Raw genomic sequence first — 14628 nt, forward strand, 5'->3', positions numbered from 1 at the left:
TTTTTATTTTTAAACTAAATCAATATAAGCACTTACCAGTTAAGTTGTGTTTATATTAATATTTTCATGAATGCTATCAAAACTTTTGCAACATACTATAAGAGTGCATCAATATAGTATGCATCTTTTGCATCTCCTTTATTGTATTAACTAAAACAAATTATTTCAATGAGCTCTTTTTAAGGTAACCATGTAACTTGTTTTTTTAAGGTAAACCAACAATAATGTTTTACAGTGCTATATGATTTTTAAATGGCTATAAAAACAAACAAATGAGCATTATCAGTTAATTTCGAGCTCTTATGATATTCACAGTAAATAAATTATATTTTTTAATTACAATGTAATCTTTAAATTCCATACTCATCACGTGCTACAAAATACCATGCTGTTTTTAACCAAAACACTGTTTGAAGGCCATAAACATTTTTTGTTCCTTTTTTATTGACTGTATTTCTTTTATTTAGTTTGAAAACTTATTTTAATGAAATTCTTTGTGCAAGCCCCCTTACTGTATCCCTAATTTTTCTCTAGTGTTTTGGGTAACACTTAAAGCTTTTGTGTACAGTATAATGCATTATAAAGGTATTCATAATGTATTATATATTTTCATTAATAATTGTAACCCAAGTTAAAATGCATTATAATATTTGCAGATTCTGAAATTGGTCGTTTATATTTTCTAAAGATGTGTTCAATAATTATAAAAATATAATATAGCTGCAAGCAGCAATTGTCGGGGCCAAGCGCAAAGAAGAAGACAAGACATGCCAGCATGGCTGGAAGTGTCAAACCAACTGCAACAATGAGCCATTAAAGAATTATTAAGTTGATTTTAGGCAAAAAAGCAGTACAATTTTAAATACAGTCAATAATAATGATTTAATGGTATATCATTTTCGACCAATAGGTGGCACTGTTACTAAACTGATGTGGTGTAGTCAGATTGAGGAGACAATGACACATGCAAAGTTTGGTGTCAATATGTCAAAGCATTGCAGAGATACAGCCTCAAGAGTCATTTTTGCATCAGAGCTCAACTGCGTTGCTGTGGTATGACAACTGTTTTGTCTATCAACACAAAATCCATAATTATTTGTTCACATGGTCTGAAGACAATACGATTTAATTTTGGTGAAAATTGGACAAACGGTCTAGGACGAGTTTGAAAAAGTTTGACAAGATAGAGGGGAGAGAGGTTTGCCAAATATGGGAAAAATTGGTATCTATATTCTCGGCATGAGCCATAGAATGATTTATAACCAGTCTCATTGCAATAGGCTAATTTAATCAAAAGTTATTAGCATTTTTGTACACTTTATTACAACTTTTGACCACAAGGTGGCGTTGCCCGAAAACTTTTTGAGTACCTTCAGGACATAGAGCGGAAGACACATACTGAGTTTTGTAATTATACACTAATGCATTCGTGAAGTATAGCATATGCATTATATACCCTAATACTGCATTGAAGTCAATGGGAATTTCATGTTTTGTTCTATTATAGCGCCACCAAGAGGCAGAATCCCACCATTTTTTATATGTCCTCAGAATGAGCCCATACATATGTGTGTCGAGTTTGGTGAAAATATCTCATTTTGTTTTGGAGTTATAAACAGTTGTATGAAAAAAACACGTAAAAAATGACTGACACCTGACTTTGATTGGATTTTACTACCCCTTACTATCAATATTTTGACATTTGGGAATTAGTGTATAGCTTTCGACCTATGTTTCCGAACTTCCGGCGCTGGTTTCGTCTCGATCGGAATGAAAATATACAATGAACTACTATTAGATATTACATATTTTAAGAAGTAAAATGAGTTTTAAAAGGAAGGGACATTTAATGGAATTTGTATGTTTCATTTTATTGTTGTGGATTTAATTAGGGCCCGAGCACTGATGGTGGTCTACATGTCAATATTTAGTCAGTTATATTGTCACCTGTGGGCAAGAGTAAATTGTGATTAACTACTAATTAAGATTGAACCAAAACAACATCATATTTGGTCAGTCTAATAGTTAATAGACTTAATGATGTTAAATTTCAAAGATCTTGAGTTTTGTTGAACATGTCCGTGGTATCCCGACAAAGTCTGATGTTTCAGCAAAATTTTAGTTATTCATAGTGCTACTAGCTGGTCAAGTCGCCTTTATATATATAGCACTTTTAACAAGTCCAGTTTCAAAGCAGCTTCACAGTTTTAACAGGAAAATAATGCAACAGATTTTGTACAACTGCTCTGTTGAAAATGGTGATGTCATCCAGCTAATTTAAATTATCATGTAGTGTCAATGCGGGCAGATCAGTAATATAGTTGAAATTTAGGTGTCCCCAACTGAGCAAGCCAAGCCAAAGGCAACGGTGGCAAGGAACCAAAATTCCTTCAGGGCCAGGATGGAGATAAAAAAATCTTGGGAGAAACCAGGCTAAGTCGGGGTGCCAGTTCTCCTCTGGCCGACGAACAAACAGTGTATGATTATTATTTTGCGTATAACAGTGTATGATTATTTTTTACCTTTTAAACTGGCAACATTACAGTTCAGAAGTCATATTAGATCAATAGATATTCGTAAGATCATTTGATAGATTGGAGTTGTCGTGCCGGAGACAGGTTTATAAGGATGTCTTTTCGAGTCTGCATTTACAGGGCAGAGTTTAATTGACACACTCTCTTCAGACATTTCAGGGATGCATTGGTCATGTCCTGGCACAGGTCCACCCTCTGATCAGAGTACAGCCCAGTAGCAGGAAGTGTGGCAAATACAAATGATTGATATAGTCCTCCTATTTTTATATACTTAGATGCATATTGCCCACCGTGCTCTGTGTTCCTACAACCACAAGGTAGTGGTGGCACAGTTGCGAGGACCCTTTTATTCCTCTTGCAGCTTCAATGTAGTTTTGTATTTTTTACTTTTTGGGACCTCAGGAAGGGTAGTCACTGCCTAGGTATTGGCTAATGGGGATCCAAATAAACAAATAAACTTAGATCATAGATGGGATAGAGCATTCATGGGTAAATTAACTAAGGAAAAATATAATATCATAGCTTTTTTAGGTGTCCTCAAAGGGGTCCATAAATATATGTCAAATTTGTTGTAAATATCTAATTTTCTTTTAAAGTTATAGCAAAATATATTTGAGAGCATGGGCTGCATTGATTGGATTTTTTTTTTCTTCCAAAATTTTGGCTTTGTTTTGGTCATTATTGTTTAGCTATTGACCTATGTAAGTATTCAGAATTTCCTATTGTGGTTTTGTTTTAATTGGACTAACTGTTTCCTACATTCGCAAAGGTTTTTTAGGTGCTAAAGTACACCTTTTTACAAACCATAAGGTGAAACCAGGAATGTTTGGTATTATTGGACTCGGCAAGGATTCAGGAGTCTAATGAGGTGAATACTGTGAAAAACACTGGCTTGAAAATTCTCAGGCTCCTTCAGTGCATTGCGCCAATGAAGTATGCTTTGTTTGTGATACGCCATTGTCCTCATAGACTATCATGGCACCAAGGATAAAGACAATGAATGCCCATTTTCATCTGACTAATGTTTGGGTGCGTATATTGCCAGTTTCATGAGTTTTTCGCCTGTTATAGCGCCACCAAGTGATCAATCGTTGCAATTTTTTTCATGTGATCTCAGACTGATCTCACTCACACGTGACCTTAATTTGGTGGAAATATCTCGTTCTGTTCACAAGTTATAGCCATTTTATTAAATAAGGTCCCGGTCACATCAAACATTTTGGCTCCCCTTAGCAACCATAAATCAAAATGTTTTTTTTTTTTTTATAATTATTGATAGTCTCTCTCCAGAGAACATTTCTGCAGTGGTTTGGTTCCGATCAGTCAAATAAGCTGGGAGTAATTTGCAAAAGTAGGTTTTACAAAAAACCTAAAATATCTCGAAATTGGCGCCTGAAGGGCGAGCAAATCCGAGATATGCATTTTGTCTGTCTCGAGCCAAGGATTCCAGCAATATAAGACACTCGAGGCTAAGCCTTACGGTTGAGGAGTTATGAGCCGTTTCGTACTTTTGGTCGCCGTTTCGCACTTTTGATCGCTGTAGCGCCCCCGTCAGGCCGATCGGGGCGGGCTTCGGTGACGTCTGCAGTGGTTGTGAGTACTACCGGCCCTGAAAGTTTCAAGTCTCTACGACTTACGGTTTGGTCTGCCCGAGCAGTTTTAGCTGGAAAATGATGCATCATGGGGAAATGAACAGTTCCAATAGGGTTTCAGCCTGACGCTTGACTTTGATTGGATTTTACTACCCCTTACTATCAAAATTTTGAGATTTGGCCTCACGACTGTGCCTAGCGACCTATGTTTCCGAACTTCTGACGCTGGTTTCGTCTCGATCGGACCAGTGGTTTCGAAGATATCGGCTAATTTTCTTAAAGCGCTAAATTACAACGGTGCACAAACCATACGCCGAAACCTGGCAAGAGTGGTATCGTTGGACTCTGCAACGATTCAGGAGTCTAAGGAGATGAGTCGCGTGAAACTAAGTCAACCACACCCAAAGTTATAAGCACTTTAAAAAAAAAATCTCAACTAGGTGGCGCTGTTTCGAAACTTCTCAGGCTACTTCAGGGCATCGTGGTGATGACCCATGCCGAGTTCCGTAACAATCCGTTCATGCGTTCATAAAATACAGCATTTTGGCACATAATTCAAGATGGCCGACAGCCAAAATGGCCGACATGGTAAAATTGGACATCAGTTGACTCGGCATGACGTCTCGAATCTGACGAGACCACTTTTGTGATTTTTGGGCAAACGGTTCAGCAAAAAAAAGCAAAAATAGCCATTTTTCCTATCTCCGGGCCAGTAGGTGGCGCTGCGCCGAAACGCAGCAGGTTGCCTCAAGACATGCTTGTGCCAACATGTACCAAGTTTGGTCTGAATACGATAAAGCGTTGCGGAGATACAGCCATACGTCTGTTTTTGCAAGCGCTACGTAAAATTTGTTTGCGCGTTTAACGGAAAAGATTTGACGAATCAACTTGAATTCCATAACTTTTTGTCGACACTGGCTGCAGATGATCTGGTTCAATTTTCGTGCAAATCAGACGAACAGTCTAGGACGAGTTCGCAAAAGTAGGATTTTGGGGAAATTCAAAATGGCGGGAAACATATAATGTCGGAAATGACGTCATAGGGTGCTTTCGGATTGGCAGGAGCTCAGAAATCTGAGGAAACAAGAATTTTGTTTCTAGCCCTTAAGGTTCAAAAGTTATTAGCATAAACATGAGTGCAACTTTGGACAGGTGGTGGCGCTAGAGGGATTGAGTTGGAGACACCAAAATTGGTGTATTTAATGTTGGGACTGCCCTCTATCAGAATGTCAAATCGTTACAACTTTCCCACAAACGGTTCTATGGGCTGCCATAGACCTCCATGGCGGAAGAAGAAAGTGCGACAACGGTTTCAATAGGTGCCTCCGCACCTTCGGTGCTTGGCCCCTAATTATAATGTATTATAACTGTGGTTACAATTATTCGTGAGAGCATACAGTGCAATATAAGAAGTATTACAAGGCATAATTAATGCATTAAATTACTTTTATAGTTATAAGTAACCGTTACCGTATTTGTCTTTATGCATGAATGTGTCTTCTACATTGATTTTTATGTTTGTGTTTGTTGCTTTGACACAGAGGATTGTTTTTTTCAGGGTGTTGAGACATTTGCTTGTGAGTGGCAGTGATTTCACAAGCATGACAGAAGATTTGACACTAATCTCAGTAAATTGGATATAGTATTTTTTGACATCCTTGCTGTGGTCATTAGGTTTAGCATCTTGTTTATGTTTCATTTTTTTTGTTTTTAAGTAGCGTTGTCCAGGCGTGGTGTGTTTAGGTATTTACCGCCTGCAACATTTGCGCTATTGACAGCTATCTTTACATGAAAACTGAACGTTCTGTGGATTTACCTAGTAAGCAATGTCAGGTTGAAATGTAGCATAGAGGATGAGGAGTGGCTGCTGACAAATAGATTATGTCACTGCGAACAATAGAAGGAGTGCTGGTTTGGCATGAGGGTGCCGAGAAATTATACAGCACGCAGACATGTAGCGATACAGAACGACAGGAACAAGCTGCCAAGGACGCCTCACATTCTGGGACAGTCCTTATACAAGACAGGATCAGTGTCAAGAAACATTTGACTCACAATTATTGTGTTTTGGTCGCCATCTCCATGGCCCGCAGCTGTCCTCCACGTCCCAATGCAAGGAGCCCCATTTTATTGTGTATATGCAAATGTTTTGAGGGCCAATCTTCAAAACTGACACTTCAGCTTTTAAAAGTGTCACTTTAGTTCGCTAATATCCCATTAGCTTAGAGAAACAGCTTCAAACTTTCTTATATTGCGGTAAATCGCATAGTTTAAAAATAAACACCTTGAAATACAATTAAAAAGATTACTACATTTTTATAATAAACATTATTTAACGCCATTCTAATGATTTCAACAAATTACTTTAAGATCTGAGATTGGGAAAATGATTAGAACCATTACCAATTAAGTCTAATATGTCATCTCAAGTATCTTTTAAGTTTATTGTACATTTATTTGTGGAGTTTGTTTTCAAGCATTTGAACAAACATCTAATCCTGAACATCTAAGCATCTAGTCAAATATGGACTAACCCAGCAATTGTGTTGTTTTAACCCAGCAAATGGGTTGTTTTTATCCTGCAGTTAGGTTAAATATTTGCTTAAAGCTACACTGTGTAACTTTTTTAGTTCATTCTTAGCTAAAAACACTTAGTTCTTTCAAAAATATATGTGATCATTAATGTATATTTACTTCCTTCAAGTAATAAAGTATTCTCGTAAGTTTATAATATCCCATTGAAAATACATACGGGTGAGGGGTTCGAATGCCGCTCGCCATGTTGCCCCTCCATCTTGAAAGTACATTAGCCAAAGAAGGACATACCCGTAAATTCAAGCTTTGCTTTTCGCGTTTTAACACTCGATGGCAGTCATGAACGAGGTCGAACTGGAAGCCATGTTAATCTTGAACTAAATCGGCCACCGTAGGAGTTAAAACGAAATCAGAATTGAGGGGAACAGAAACTAATATTCACTGGATGGTCATATACCTTTAGATGGGGGGAAATATCACACAGTGTAGCTTTAAGACTACCCAATTGCTGGGTTAGTCCATATTTGACCCAACATTGGGTTGTTTTTACCCAGAATTTTTTAGAGTGTAAACTTCAGTGTGTTACCCGCCGTGCTATGGACACGAGTGATGGCTCTCTCATAGGCCGTGTGCTTTCAGGTTGTCATGTTTAGTGTGGGCATCCAGTCAGCGTTTGTGTCTTGTTTTGTTTGAGCACATGGCTTGTGATGTGTGTGTTTGTTAGTGTCACCTGTCACGGTTCAGTGTGAGTGCCCATGATTACCTAGGCTTGTGCACAATTCAGATTTGAATTGAGAATGACTCTCAAATTCTAATTCAATTCTTGGATTTGAATTGATGTCAAAAACAGGATATACAATTACATTTCGAATTTGAATTAAAGAAAGCCGAATTTAAATTCAAGAAAAATGTAAAAAAATTCATATACATGTTCATCTTACAATAGCAGCTTCCTCTGCACCTGTAGAGAGAATCTTTAGTGTTGCAGGAAAGATCTTCAGAGCAGAACGCTGCAGACTCAATGAGAAAACATTTGAGGAGGGATTGAGAATTAGATGCATCAGTGTACATCAGCTCAGTGAGTTTTGCATTGGAATGAATGATAACTGCATTTACAATGACTTTGTGTTATTTGATTACTTTGAATTTTTTTTTTTTAAATAAACAACAATGAGGGGGTAATTTATTTAAATTGATCATTATCTATATTTTAGAACAAAATTAATGCAGGGTTGAGGAGTGACACTGTAAAAAATGAATCATGGGTCTTGTAATTTTCACACACAAAAAAGGTGATAATTACAAATAGTGTGTATATTTGTATATACTATTATTATATATTTTTTATAAGAAAATTGAGGTTCATTGTTGTATAGAAATAAAACCAAGAAATACACTTTCCTAATTTTTTAAGGAAATGTAAGCAATTGTGAGGCTTGAATTGAGGAAACGATTAAGCTGATAAAATGAAGGAAAATAAGGTGACTTGTTTATTTTAAGAGAATTAGCTCAATTGTGCAGTTTTATTTAGAGACACCATTGTTAATTCCCAGCATGGTTTGCATATGGCTGGAAATGGAGATTAATATTAAAATTAAGTGTTGTTTAATGTGTTTTTAAGTGAAACGTGTCATTTATGTTTGACATTTGAAATAATTTCTGTTGTTTAAGTTTTGGCCGTTACCATTGTGCAGAAGCTTATGGTTAGGTTGTGATGTGAATAACTGCAAGTATTATTATTAAGTATATTGCTTTGTTTAATGAGCAATAACTTGTTAACTTACTTATTGCTGTGCAATAACAAGTTTGTTTCTATTGTGCCAGCATCAAACAGACTATTAATTGAATAACATAACTGAAAGTCAAATATAAAATGGTCATTTCCATTTACTATAATATATATATATATATATATATATATATATATATATATATATATATATATATATATATATATATATATATATATATATATATATATATATATATATTCAAAGTCAACTTAAATTAAAAAAGCGCATTCCACTAATAATATTGAATTCATCATAAAAACTACTTAAATATTATGTGTAATATTGTTACCATAATTTTTAAATTGTTAAATTCAATTTCATTAAATTTCAAATTGTGTTATTAAATTACAAAATGAATTTGAATGAATGAGGTAAAATTTGTAATTTAATTAGTTACTAATCATATTAAAAGTAAATTGCTTTGCATTGATGAAGTAATCCAAATAAAGTAATCCAAACAACATTTATAATGGGTAACTTATAACAGTAAGCAAATACATAACCTTCCTAAACTGAATGTCTGTGAGATTAAACACATTCTTTCTGTTGTGTGACTGTGGAATTTTTTTTGAATTGTCATGAATTTAACTATACTTCCTGTCATTCAAGTTCAATTCAACTTCCTGTGGGGCGGAGTCATTTCAATTCAAATTCCAATTCATGAATTAAATGGAGGCCAATTCTGAAATTCAGAATTTTGCACAAGCCTGTTACCTAGGGTGACCAAACTTCCTGTTTATCCAGGACATGTCCCGTTTTCAAGTCCTGTCCTGGCTTTTCTTTATGAAGTGATGAAAATGTCCTGGTTTAAATGGATTGACATTATTAAGACTCTTTGAGTACACTTCGAGTATGCTTTGAGTATCTCATTGCCGGCTGATGGTTTTTGGTAATCATTACCACGAGAGGGCACTCCATCCCGGACTGTCAGGTCTTGTAAAAAAGACTGAACACACAAAACCAGGCCCGGCGCCAGAGTGTTGTCCACGGACCCCATGGACATCACTGTTACCCCCCTCCAGACCGAGGGAGACGGACTTGATATTAGCGTGCAATTTTCTCACTCAATAAACACTGCCGCCGGCTGCTTCTGCTACTGACTGCTTTTAGAAGGAAAAGCTGCCCAACACTGCTGGTCTAGGATCTGTAATCCTATGTAAGGATTTGTAATAATAGCTTAGCAAATAAGTGTTGGCAAAATATCCAGTTCATATCTGTATTTGTGGTCATCAAATGATTCGGCTTTGTTGAGTAATGTAGCCAATCACAGATATGTCTGTTGATTTCTACAACGCAAGGGCCAATCACAGGTGTTGAAGTTCAAATCCACTCACCACTTGAGTTGTTTGTCCAGTGGCTGAGTTCTGCATCTACACAAATGATGTAAATAGGAGATTCATAGTGTTGTCAGCTTCAATGATTAATATAACAAAACTGTGTGAGATTGCGTTCACTGAATGAGCGACAGCTTTCAGTGTTCATAGATGGAGCGCCCTGCATGCTGTCTAGGCGATAAAAAAAATGAATAGGCCTATAATATATTCAGAATTTGAATAAAACTTTTGTTTTCAGTTCTAGACAAGCGGCCACATACAATGGGGCAAAAAAGTATTTAGTCAGCCACCAATTGTGCAAGTTCTCCCATTTAAAAAGATGAGAGACATTTTCATCATAGGTAGACTTCAGTTATGAGAGACAGAATGAGGGGAAAAAAATCCAGAAAATCACATTGTCTGATTATATACCCTTTGTTGGCAATGACAGAGGTCAAACGTTTTCTGAAAGTCGCCACAAGGTCTTTACACACTGTTGCTGGTAGTTTGGCAGATCTCCTCTAGAGCATGTTTTGGGGTGGTCGCTGGGCAACACAGATTTTCAACTCCCTCCAAAGATTTTCTTTGGGGTTGAAATCTGGAGACTCCAGAACCTTGAAATGTGGGATTCGCTCTCGAAATTGTGAATACTGACAGTGAAAAAATATTTATCGAAATTAGACTCGTATAAATGTCAGGAAAACACAGTTCCTGGCTGCATCTCAATATCCATGGATCACTGGATCTTTGGTAATTTGTAAGGAACACTATATTGAGTCCAACCTTTAGATTAAATTGATGATTGTTTGTTTTACTCACGGTTTCCCCTATTAACTCCAGTTATGCAGCAGCTCTTCTGCCACTCAGTCCGGCTGATGGGGGCGTGTTCCGGCATGAAATTGGTTGATGATCGCACTCACAGCACTCAGGCAGCTGCAGGCATTCATGTAAATGGAGCAAAGTGAGTGTTTCAACTTCCCAAATTAATTTCTATGAAAATTAAAAGGTTAGATCACCCAAAAATGAAAATTATTTCATAAAATTACTCACCCTCATGTCGTTGGACACCCGTAAGACCTTTGTTCATCTTCGGAACACAAATAAAGATATTTTTGTTGAAAGCTGATGGCTGAGAAAGGCTTCAGATAGGCCTCCATTGGCATTCAGTACATTCCCACTCACAAGACCCATAAAAGGCACTAAAGACATTGATACAAAGACCATCTCACTACAGTGTGGCTGTACAATAATTTTACAATGCAACGAAAATAGTTATTGTGCGCACAAAAATCAAAATAACGACTTTATCCACCAAGTTATTGACGTGAACTCGACACATGCGCGAGAATATGACACAGATCTGCCGTTTAGATACATGACCCAGAAGAGGAGGAGCGCCGCTATCGCGTGAGTTCACGTCCGAGACCTACCGGAAGACAAATGGCAGATAAAGTCATTATTTAGATTTTTTTTTTTGCACACAAAAACTATTCTATTTTTGTACTTTTAAATTATTATAAAAATAATCGTATTATTCATGTATAAGGACCCACAAATATTCCCCCAATGCATTATTATACATTATATTTAACATTACATATAGTCGTTTAATGTAATAATGTAACTGAAACACCGTAAACCTTCTTTTCTCTTCTTCTCACGCATTAGGCTACTCGCCCTTTCAATACAGGCAGCATTTTCTCCCTGTGCTCATAGCGTCCTGATTCTCCTGCTATTAATGCACTATACATATAAGAATAAACCATCTAAAATACATTGAGAAATCTTACTACTAAAATTAAATGTGATCTGGGGATTTAAATGTTGTTTGCACTTTGATTTTGAGGAATGCCCTTTTAAATAATGTTTGCGCTTAAACTTGAAAGCATGTGCTTCAGATGAGCAATGCAATGCGTCACAGTCCTAATCGGAAGAAAGCGTGTCAAAATGACCACTCTCAAACTGTAAATGTTTAGCTCATCCAATAATTTTAATTCTGCATTTACTGTCATGTTGTTTTTGTGCATCGCACAATCATTTCAACGTCCGTGTACAGTATGTTGTAAGTCTGTTCATCATAAACCATTTTTCGTGTCTCTTCAGAAGACTTGGATCTGGTTTAGACCACTCAATTAGTTATTTTTACGATGCCTTTATGACATTTTTTGGATCTTTTAAGTTTAAGAGGAATAATGGACTTTAAATGGAGGGACAGAAATCCCTCAGGTTTCATAAAGAATAGCCTGTCTTCATTTGTGTTTGGAAGTTAAACGAAAAACGACACGATGGTGAGTAGGGGAGAACCGGGGCGAAAGTAACGCGGGACGAAAGTAAAAAAGCGTTTTTCTCAGAGCCCTGACTACGTTTGCATTCCAAGCTATGAGAGCACATTCAGCACGCAACCCCTGATGGATCTGCCAAAAATCATGGGATTTCGTCTTTGTTTCCCGCGGTTGGGTCCGAAAAGTAGTTTTCGAGTACGGAAAGTAAATTACTGAAGCGATACTTTTTTTTTCGAATTGCAAGTTGTTTCTCGTTTCATGTGTCACAGTAATGATCAATCTACTGATTATTTATAGCTGTAACAAATCCTGAAGGTTTGTCTTTTCAGAGTTTTTCAGTATGAAAGTAAATCGTGTTTAAATGTCAGGACTTCCTGACTCCCCACTTTTATATATATAATGCATATTACGCTAATTTAATTTTCATATTGTTGAGGGAAAAAAATATCAAATAGATTGACATTGCACAAAAAAAAAAATTCAAAACCTACAAGTTTGTATTGTCAGGTTATATTTGAAACATTTGATTAAACTTAAAATTTTAAATGAAAATGTAATTTTTTTTTTTTTTTTTTTTTTTTTTTGCAAAGATAAAGTAGATACAAAATGTTTGCAGTTGCATATTAACAAGGTCATAGTCAGGTATGTTCAATAAAAACAAGAGTAACAAAAAACTATTTAGCTTATATTGTTGTGTTACTTTTGACCCACCTGTGTGTTACTTTGGTCCCAACTGATGGGGTCAAAAGTTACAATCTGCATCTTATGTTCAAAGTGAAATTATACTGTAGTCGTTCTGCATTTGTACAAAATACCACCTGATATTGATAGACCACACTTGTGAGTTATTGACCAGAGCAATTATATATCTCTGTCTAAAACATTTTCTTTTAAAAGTTTTTCTGAAAAATGGTACTTTCGCCCCTGCTCTCCCCTACACAATGACAGAATTAGCATTTGTGTTTGGGTGAATTATACCTTATAAATTGGCCGCCTACAGCAAGTTGAGCCTTGGAAAAAACCAACTCTATATCGCCAATCATATCGTTTCCATCAACGATACATCATCACCTTTTTATATTGTGATATATCGTTACACCCCTCCTTGATTATTAAATTGTTTAATTACATGACAGAGTTCAAAAGTATTTTTTTCAATACTGGAGCTGCCAGTTTGCTAAGTTTCAACGGATTTTTAAACTGCACAAACGATGCATAAAGAGCGACACTAATGTCTGAATTCACAAATTTTAAGTCACTCCTTCAAGTGGACTATATTAGGTAGGGAATAGTGGATGAGGGTATAGGGGATGATTTCAAACATAGCACTTGCATTTGCAGTCCTGTGCCAGATCTTCATCTAATATTTGCCTGTTCCTGTTCTGTGCAGCCTGTCTTGGTTTTTCCCTCATCGGGTGATTTTGGTTGTCTGTTTTGACTGATTTTTTATTAAATAAAAGCCCATCTCTGTGAAATCGAGTCCTTGCCTCTTCCCTCAACCCCAGCCTTGACAATTACAGTTATAAAACATTTGCAATTTGATTTTTCCTTTAACAGCTCACAGATCAAAGATTTATAAGTGCAACCAAAACAAGTTGATTAATACATTGAACCCAAAGTCTGCATCTTCAAATCATTTTGTAACGCGTTCTTAAGTTTTATAAGCATTCAAAGTCAAGCAACAAAGCATGTGTTGCACAACATCGAAAGCAGACTGCAGTAAAGAAACAGCTTGATGTAATTTGGGTGCGCTGCAGTAAATCACTGTGTTGTCAGCATAAAAATGAAAACTAGCATTCCTAACGTTAAAATCAAGATGATTAATATAGATAATAAAATTAGAGGCCCCAGAACCGAGCCCTGAGGAACACCCCTCGTAATCTGTAAAGGTTACCTTCAATTCGCACACATTGTGTCATATCCATTAAATCACTTACAAACCAGGATATAGTGTTTAGACAGTCCTATTAATTTTCAAATATACTGAAATCAAGTCAAATGCCTTAGATAAATCAGTAAAAAGTGATGCGCAATTATGTCCTTTATTACATCGCTTCAATAATGTCATTTAATGCCTTAATTGCAGCTGTGATTATGCTGTTTCTTCTAAAACCTGACTGATTATGTGATGAAGTATTATGAAGACAAATATATGAAGACAACTGTTGACTAACAAGACTTTTAAAAACCTTTAACAAAACACAGAGTTTATAATTCAGCCTATAGTTATCCATGTTTGTAGGACTACATTTTAATAATGGAATAGCAAAAGCAGGTTTTCAAATTTTGGGAATTTACAGCAAAAGATTAAAAGATTTTAAAAAGTATATATATTATATTATATATATATGTATATGTATATGTATATATATATATATATATATATATATATATATATATATATATATATATATATATATATACACACACACAGTATATCAAAGAGGTGGCGATAAAATCTAAGAATAGTGCGTCTAATTTATCAGGACCAGCTGGCTTATTTACATCCAATAATTTAATTGACAAATTTTGAAACTGACAAATAGTAAAATGTTTAAAACAGTTAAACTGATAGTCCT

This window comes from Pseudorasbora parva, chromosome 9, assembly GCF_024679245.1.
Source record: "Pseudorasbora parva isolate DD20220531a chromosome 9, ASM2467924v1, whole genome shotgun sequence".
In the NCBI taxonomy this organism is placed as follows: domain Eukaryota; kingdom Metazoa; phylum Chordata; class Actinopteri; order Cypriniformes; family Gobionidae; genus Pseudorasbora; species Pseudorasbora parva.